The sequence below is a fragment of the Hippopotamus amphibius genome, chromosome 17 (genome assembly GCF_030028045.1).
Source record: "Hippopotamus amphibius kiboko isolate mHipAmp2 chromosome 17, mHipAmp2.hap2, whole genome shotgun sequence".
NCBI lineage: Eukaryota > Metazoa > Chordata > Mammalia > Artiodactyla > Hippopotamidae > Hippopotamus > Hippopotamus amphibius.
Genome location: NC_080202.1, coordinates 61,596,522 through 61,604,520, shown reverse-complemented (window position 1 = coordinate 61,604,520; position 7,999 = coordinate 61,596,522). Strand labels below are relative to the sequence as shown.

Sequence of the window (7,999 nt, the reverse complement as noted above, 5' to 3'; positions counted from 1 at the left end):
AGACAGTTATCTGGGGGAAGGAGAAAAGGAAGAGAAGAGGACGTTAAAATCTTGATGGAGGAAAACAGCAAAGTCCGTGTAACGTGGGAAGAGAACTCGTAGTTCACGGCCGCGTACAAGAGGTGACGGGCTGCAGTGCAGTCTCTTTAAATAGATCCGTCAGAACAGTGCCAACCAGAGGCTGGAGCACGTTGTCCAGAATAGGCAAAACCACAGAGACAGAAAGGGGATTAGTGGCTGCCAGGAGCCGAGGTGAGGGGGCGAAGGCCGGTGACTGTTCTAGGATACGGGGTTTCCTTTTGTGGTGATGGACCGTTTCTGGAATCGGGTGGTGATGGTGTTTGAGCAGCTTTGTGAATATACGAAAACCCACTGAGTTGTACATTTTGAAATGATGAATTTTATGCCATGTTAATGACAACTCAATGGAAAAAAATGATAATTTTTGAAAAGTCATATACCGCCTACTACTTTAAAATAGTTCAATGTAACATTTTTCATATGTATTTAGGTATTATTTGTTCATTAGCCCTTTGTACTTACTTTGATTTAGTATCTAAGACCGTGATGTGTATTTTCTGTCCTCTTCAGATTAGCAATCCTGTTTTTTTTTATCCCAGCTTTGACAGTGGTCTTCCTCCGGCTTTCCACTTCTGATCTTGGATCTTTTTAATTCTACTACTGGTAACGAGATCCCCCCTCCTAGCAGCTGAGACACTGCTCCCTGAATCTTTTCTTTCCCTGGCTCCAAGCCTGGCTGTGCAGGGGAAATGTACAGATAGATTTGACTGCAGTTAGGGAAACTAATTTAGGCATTTTACACGAGTTCTACGCTTCTAAGGCTTAACCTAGGATGAGGTAGACGTGAGAATGGATGAGAAAGGAGGGAAAGGAGACATGATCATGTGCGAGGATGGAGAGGAAGTGGTGACAGATCACGTCTGGGATCAAGTCAGAGCAGCAAAAGCTAAGTTATGTTTTTAGTACCAACTGGCACAACCTCTTGTCATTTGGTTCCTCAGAATTTCTCCTGGTAGTTAGTGTATTACGATAAAGCGTTACATGGTGCCTGGCATAGAGTCAGCTTTTAATAAATTACAAGCATTGTGCTAGGATTTTTTGTTTGTGTTGTGCTTTTACTTCTCGGAGACTCTTGCTTCCAAGTCAGTTCATAAATCATTATCACCTATGAGAAGTGGGGATTAGCATCCTTGTTTTATAAATAAGACTACTGAATGATGAGCAGTATGACGTGATTTGCCCAAGGTCACCCAGTTAATAAGTAACTGTGCCCTTACCCGTACTCTTGGACTGTGATTTTGTACAAAGTCAGAGCAAATCCTGTTAGGTCTGGATAGAAGCCGGGAGTTCACAGAGGGTGATAAAATCTAGAGAAGCAAAATGGAGGTGAGAATTGAGAAGTGGAAATGGAGTCAATGAGGATGCCAGGAAAAGCAAGGTCAACTGAGGAAATCTCTGCAAAAATAAGGCGGATCAGGACAAGAGCAAGACCTATCTTTGGGGCTTTGAATTGGCAGGACGGAGCCCGCAAAGCAGCCCGGCAAGAAGAAGGGTGGGGCGCCTTTGACAGATGCCAAGGCCTTGGAGCTTGGCTGGGAAAAGCTGAGAAACTCTGGGAACCTAAGCAACGAGGAAGAAGAGGGCCAAGTCGGGCAGATCTCACAGCAAAAGTATTTATGAAAATATGCTTTTTACCTGTCGTCGTTGGGAATTGTCTGGTAGCTTTATCAGGAGGCACAAAGAAACAGGAAGACTACTTGGAGTCCATTACTGTAACCCTGATGGCCCCCAAACAGCCGGCAACTGTTCTGTCCTAAAACCAATCTTCTCTCCTGAATCCGAAAGTCACAGAGTCCTCTGATACGTATCACTTAGTGTGTGATACTACGGGTTATCTTCTCATGTATTTGCGCTCTCTCTCCTACTAGACTCTAAACTCTTGCCAAGATAGGGGTAGATATTATTCTTAGCTGATTTTCCTGTGGACGCTGCTTCATCTGTCGGACCCATTCATCAAGTACCTGATTGGTTGACCTCTTGCATGCAGCACAGACATGCTTCCCGCAAATGGGCCCTGTCTGAGCCTGTGTGGCCAGGGTTGGGTTCCCTGGGAAGCAGATCCTGAGATGGAAATTAGAGGTCAGGGTGTTGATTAAGGGGATCAGCGCCTGGGGAGGGAGAAGAAGGACGCAGACGAGGAGGAGGAAGCCTTTGAGCTGCCGTGGGAGCCTGACAATAGCTCTGGAGGGCCCGGGAGCTAGAATGACCCTTCAGAGTTGCCTCCTTGGTCAGGTACTGGACGTGGGCCATCTGGGGAGGGATGGGGCCGTGAGGGAGGCAGCTGTCTGCAACCCTTGCAGGGGCTGACAGCTCTCTTAGCAGCCGAAGAGCAGGAATTCTTCCGAGAAGTGGGGTCTGGGCAGTGCAGCTGGTGCCCCTCACACGAGGTAACTGCAGGTAAATGGAAGTGCTTTCTCTGAAGGCAGGGGCTGTCCGTATCCTCTGCTCTAGAGCACCTCTCTGAGCTCAGAGACAATTGTATCAATGCCCACCATTATGTTCATTATTTCCTGGTTGAGTTCAATGAAATTGTGTTTGCTTTGGCGGTTGGAGAATTTGCTGTCAGCACCTAGAAAAGAAACAATTTTTAAAAAGTCGAGCATGCCTTCACCACTATGTCGGGACACTTTTCATACTAAGTCCCCAAGATGCTATGTGGTCTAAAGAAATACTGAAATGGCACTTATACTTAATTGTGATTCTTTGTTTCCTTTTTCTAAGAGAACTTCAACTATTGATACATTCTGGACTGAAAACACAAGTTTGGGACTGACATGTACACACTGCTATATTTAAAATGGATAACCAACAAGGACCTGCTGTACAGCACAGGGAACTCTGCTCGGTGTTATGTAACAACCTACTTGGGAAAAGAATTTGAAAAAGAATAGATACTTGTATATCTGTATCACTTGATTAGAACTGAATCACTTTGCTGTACACCTGAAACTCCAATATAAAATAAAGAGTTATAGAAAAAGGAAAAAAACCAGGAGAGATGGAGAGAAACAGTCTGCTGGTACTCTGCTGGTTCTTCAGAGGAATCATCTTCTTTTACAGATGGAACTGGCTGAAGTGACAGCACAAGTTAGTGAGCGAGCAGAAAGACTCGGACTTGAAAAGCTTGTGGAAGGAAATGCAGGTCTCCCGGCAGGTGCTTGGCACTTCTCTGTGAACAGGTAACAGGGAAGTGTCAGGTCTTCAAGCTAAGGGAGCAAACGGCAGGACCAGAGCCTCCCTCCCTCCCTGTCTGGAGGAATCAGCAGATTGCACACCTGCTACTGCATGGCCGCCTCTGCCAAGCCCAGCGGCACAGCTGTGAGACACTCTGCTCCTGGCAGGCTGCTCTAAGCTCTGCCTGTCCTTGGGGATGGAGCCCCTCCCAAGGCAAGTTCAACCAGGTTCTTTGGCAGCCGAAGTCTGCACAGATCCTGCAGGGAGTGATGGAGAAAAGTGAGTTTGACATGCTTGGAAATATTTAGATCTGGGATGTAAACGGCAAGGAAAATATTTACTCTGTTTGTTTTAATACCACAGAGGTTTGGATCCAGGGAATCTTCAGAGAAGTATGAAACCCTCCTGCCAAGACACCAATTTAACAATTTGGTCAGTGACAAAAGGGCATCCTGTTTAACGAGCCTGAGTTTCAATAGCCTGTGTCTGCCGCATTGGTTTACAGGACTGTTTTCTTTAACCTGTGAATTTGGGGTTTGGTTTCTGAGTTTGGACAGAATCAAAATGCTTTCCTTTGATAGAAAGCAAGGAAGCGAGCAGGTCCTACGAAGCTGAAGGGGCTGCTCGCTGGGCACGGGCAGCAAACCTCCCCACGAGCACTGGACATCCTCGAGTGGACAGCTCTTCCTAGGAGACACGTTTGCTCAGGGCCTTTGGCGAAAATTCCCTCACGTGTCGTAGCCTGGGGTTCAGATATCCTGTCGATGCGACAGAATCCGTGGGCTGTAGGTTTTAACCAGGAATTATGATCAAAGAGAAGCCTTTGTAAATGTGATTGGAAAAGTTGCATATTTTGAATTTTTGTCTTTTGTGGAGAGATCTCACCTTGGACAGAACTTTTAGGACCCATCCCAACGTCCCTCTAGTTTTCTGTTCACCTTAGTCTACAGCAGAATGGGAAAAAGTTACTCATAAAGGGAAGTTTAAAAACAGTCTATTATGCACACAATACATATGTGGATCTATCTGGAGGAGAGACATCCGACAAATGAGGCTGGCACCAGAATGTGTGCTACGAGAGTCTGTAAGAGATGAACGGGGGCATCTTCCTGCCTTCAGATGGCATACGAGGCAGAGACAACTTTCACCAATTTTCAACTCTCAGAAAAGTAGATTCCGTGATCTCTTACAGTTTCCTACCCCACTCTCTAATTGCTTTCCTGCTTTGGCAATTTTTCTTTCAATTAAGCCGTTTGGCCGTACTGCCAAGCCAATTCCTCCTGTATAATTGACGTGGAGAGCGGACAGCTGCTTCTCAATGGTTGGTCACAGTTGTATTTCAATTCTCTTTTTAACAGCTGGGAAACGGAATTCCTATTCAGGATTTTGTAACAGTCGACTAAAAGCAGAGAGTCTGTTCTCCTGTGATTCTTGTGTTCTACTTCCTTTCCGGAACGTGTACCTTTCTGCACACCCCTTGACTATCCTCACCGTACGTGTGATTCCAACTAAATCTGATGTCTGCTAATGAAACCTCAAATATTTAAGGTTCTCTGGTCCAATTCTCCATGAGTCAAAAGAGAAAGTTATCCCACTTCAAACCACTTAACAATTAAGTGAAGAAAGCCTTTTAATACCCAAGCATTTATTTTGACATAATCCCCTTTCCCACATTTCTTCGTAGCTGCTAATGAGTCATACAAACAACTGCAATGGGAAAAATTCAAGCATGCAAAAAATTATAGATACTAATGAGCTAATTTGCATGAAAACCGTTAGAAAAACTATAGACATGTTTGATTTATAGCAGCTTAAAACAAAGAGGGACAGGAAAGATTAATTAATCTAAATCTAGTTCCTCTCAGTTTTGCAGGAAAAAAAACAAGCTAGAGTGGTAAAGTAATTTTTTTTTTTGAGTCAGATAACTAGTCTCTGGTGTAGCTCAGATAACCTAGAGCTCAGTTCTCCATTTTGGTAGCGTCCTTGGTCTTTGACAAATGGTCGTTTGAAATCAGAACAAGGAAGATTCTGGAACATTGGAAGGGAAACTAAAACAACTGTATCTTGTCGTTCTGCTGGCTGGAATACTCCCCCTGCTCTCTAGATCAGACTGCAGTTCCATCTGGTAGAGATTTGTACATTGACTGTAATACTGGTTCACCTCTAAAGTTCAAGTCTTTCCAGGAGGCACCCATTTGACACTATTTAGGCTCTTATACACAGTATGAACTGTCTGGGAGTAGGTTTTGATAGAGTGAGAAGAGGAGACACTGAGGAGTCTCTTAAATGCCATTTAATGTAAACGTAATGTAACGCTATGAACGTGTATTGGTTATCTCCTTCTGCTGTGGCAAACCACTGCAAACCTGGTGGGTTAAATAGTACAAGTTCATTATCCTGTAGTTGGTAGGTTGGAAGTCTGGGATGGGTTTCACTGAGCTAAAACCAAGATGTCGGCCGCCCTGCATCCCCTTCTCCAGACTTTAGGGGAGAATCCGCTTTCTTGTCTTTTCCAGGTTGCAGGTCTACATCCCTTCCTCCGTCTTCAAAGCCAGTAGTAGTGAGTCAAGTCCTAACACTGCCTCACCCCGACTTAAGGGCCCACCCATGTAACCCAGGACCATCTCCTTATTTAAGGTCAGCTGACAGGCCAACCTAAACTCCATCTGCGACCTTGATTTCCCTCTGCCGTGTGTCCTAGCGTACGCACAGGCTCCAGCAAAGAAAACAAAACCAAGCAAGTCTCAAAGCCTCACCTGAGGAAAAGTGACTCCCCACTCACTTCAGGTGTCTCTGCTGGGCCTGTCTTCCTGGGGACTGTTCAGGGACCCCAGGCTCCTTCCATCTCTGGGTCCACCATCCTACAGAACTTCACCGTCTTCTCCATCCCGTTCCCATGTGCAGAAAGAGAGGGAGGCTCTCGTCAGTGTCATTTAATGGGTCAGGCATGGAAACAGTGTAGGTTATTTCCACCTGCATTCCCTTGGCAGTACTCAAGTATGTGGCTATGAGACAAGCTGGGACCTGGGACCTGGGACCGTTTGCTGCAGTGCTTGCACCTGGGCAAACACCTCACTGAGCAACAAAATACAAAGAAACTATGAGAGACTAAAAATAACTGCGTGCATGTGCAGTTGGGGCAAATCCTGGATAAGAAGACACAGAAAGACCAAAAACCCAATGGCCACTTCTGAAGAGCCAGGAGCAGAAGCAGGGTCCTGGACACACCCCCTGCACATGGCATCACCGAAGGGGTAGGCAGACCACCGGAGCCACCCCTCCAGCCTGACCCCTGGACACACCCTTACCTTCACTCCATACAAGGAACCAGCACGTCCTGCCTTAGGGAGCGAGCAAGGGGACCTGTTACTTGTTTTCACTCCTGCCTGCTGCAGCAGGGGCCCCGGTAAAGCCTTGCCTGAATTTCTCGTCTGGCCTCTAGTCAATTTCTATTGATTAAGGAGGCCAAGAACCCTGGCCGGTAACAGACACACCTAAGAGCAATGGAAGTCAGGAAACGGAGCCTATCTGTGTGCTTGGGAAAGATAGGAAATACCCGATGAAGAGCTCATCAGCCTCTGCCCAGTCTGCTCCTAGTCCCCAAACATCCATTCCATCCTCCTACTACATCCAGAACACATCTGTCCTTCCAGAACGTAGAACACCCAAGGTCACCCCCAGTCATTGTCTCAAGTTCAAATCCCAGATCCTTGGGTGATGTTGAGACCTAGGCACCAGAACTGGAGAAGATTCCTTGACCCTATGAACTCTGTGAACTTACACACACACACCATCCAATGGCGATATATGGACAGGAAAACATAGGTTTAAACTCTTGTTTGGAAAAGGAAGGAATGAAAGACACACAGCTGTTAACTGCTCCACAGCGATTTTGAAATTCCTCTAGACAGATGCTACAGGAGCACCTGACTCTCTGGGTGGGGAAAGTTCTTCATCTCACCTTGAACTGTGCTCTCCTAGAACCTCCCTTTCCGGTGTTCTCCACAGCTCTGGCCTCAGGCCTCTGGGAGGTCCTTCTTTGTCCAAAACCCCCATGGCCTTAATAAAATAGGTGTTGGAGACTGTACTTGGCCCTGGTGAAGTCAGAGGACCCAGCACTGACCTTAAAGCTTATGAAGTCAGTCTTTTTAGACCAGGCTCCTGATATCCTTAGTGATATAATTGTCTCCAAAATTAGCATGCTTTATAATCTTTTTATTTCTAGGTAATTCCATGTGCCAGTAACTGCATTTGAAGTTTTTTCATAGCAATATTTCTCAAGTGTGATTTTTTAATTTGCTTCCTCCAAGCCAATCTCATCCTCTTCAAAGCCATCAGAAACTGTATGATTAAAGAACATACCCTTGATCTGATCTTTATCTTATGGTTGTGTGTTTTTTGTTTTGTTTTGATTTTTGCTAAGAATCTTACTGTATTTTGTTGTTCAGAGTCTTCTTCAAGTTACCTCTATTACGTGGGGTTCCAAAGGAGATTTTTCCAACTCTAAAAGTTACTGATCTCTGGATGCTATATCCACCTTGATTTCTGCTTCAAAGCAAGCTGGGTTTTGTCTGCACTCATCTGTTTCCTGTTATATATCCCTACGAGTAGCCAACAGTAGCAAATAGACACTGCTACTCTCATTCTTATCAACCTCTTGTGTAAGAATTACAGACCTAATAGTTCCATGAGGTCTGGACTGGCTTTCTATTTCCTGTACTGGACAGTTCTGCTATATGTTTTG

At 45.4% G+C, this 7,999-nt stretch overlaps 1 long non-coding RNA gene across 1 annotated transcript; it reads left to right on the top strand.

Annotated features, from left to right (window-relative positions):
- The first annotated feature begins 2,142 nt into the window (after positions 1 to 2,142).
- Positions 2,143 to 7,613, top strand: LOC130841024 (uncharacterized). Its single transcript, XR_009050105.1, has 3 exons — positions 2,143 to 2,313; positions 2,803 to 3,534; positions 3,619 to 7,613. It is a non-coding gene; the product is annotated as an uncharacterized LOC130841024 (long non-coding RNA).
- The last annotated feature ends 386 nt before the right edge of the window (positions 7,614 to 7,999 follow it).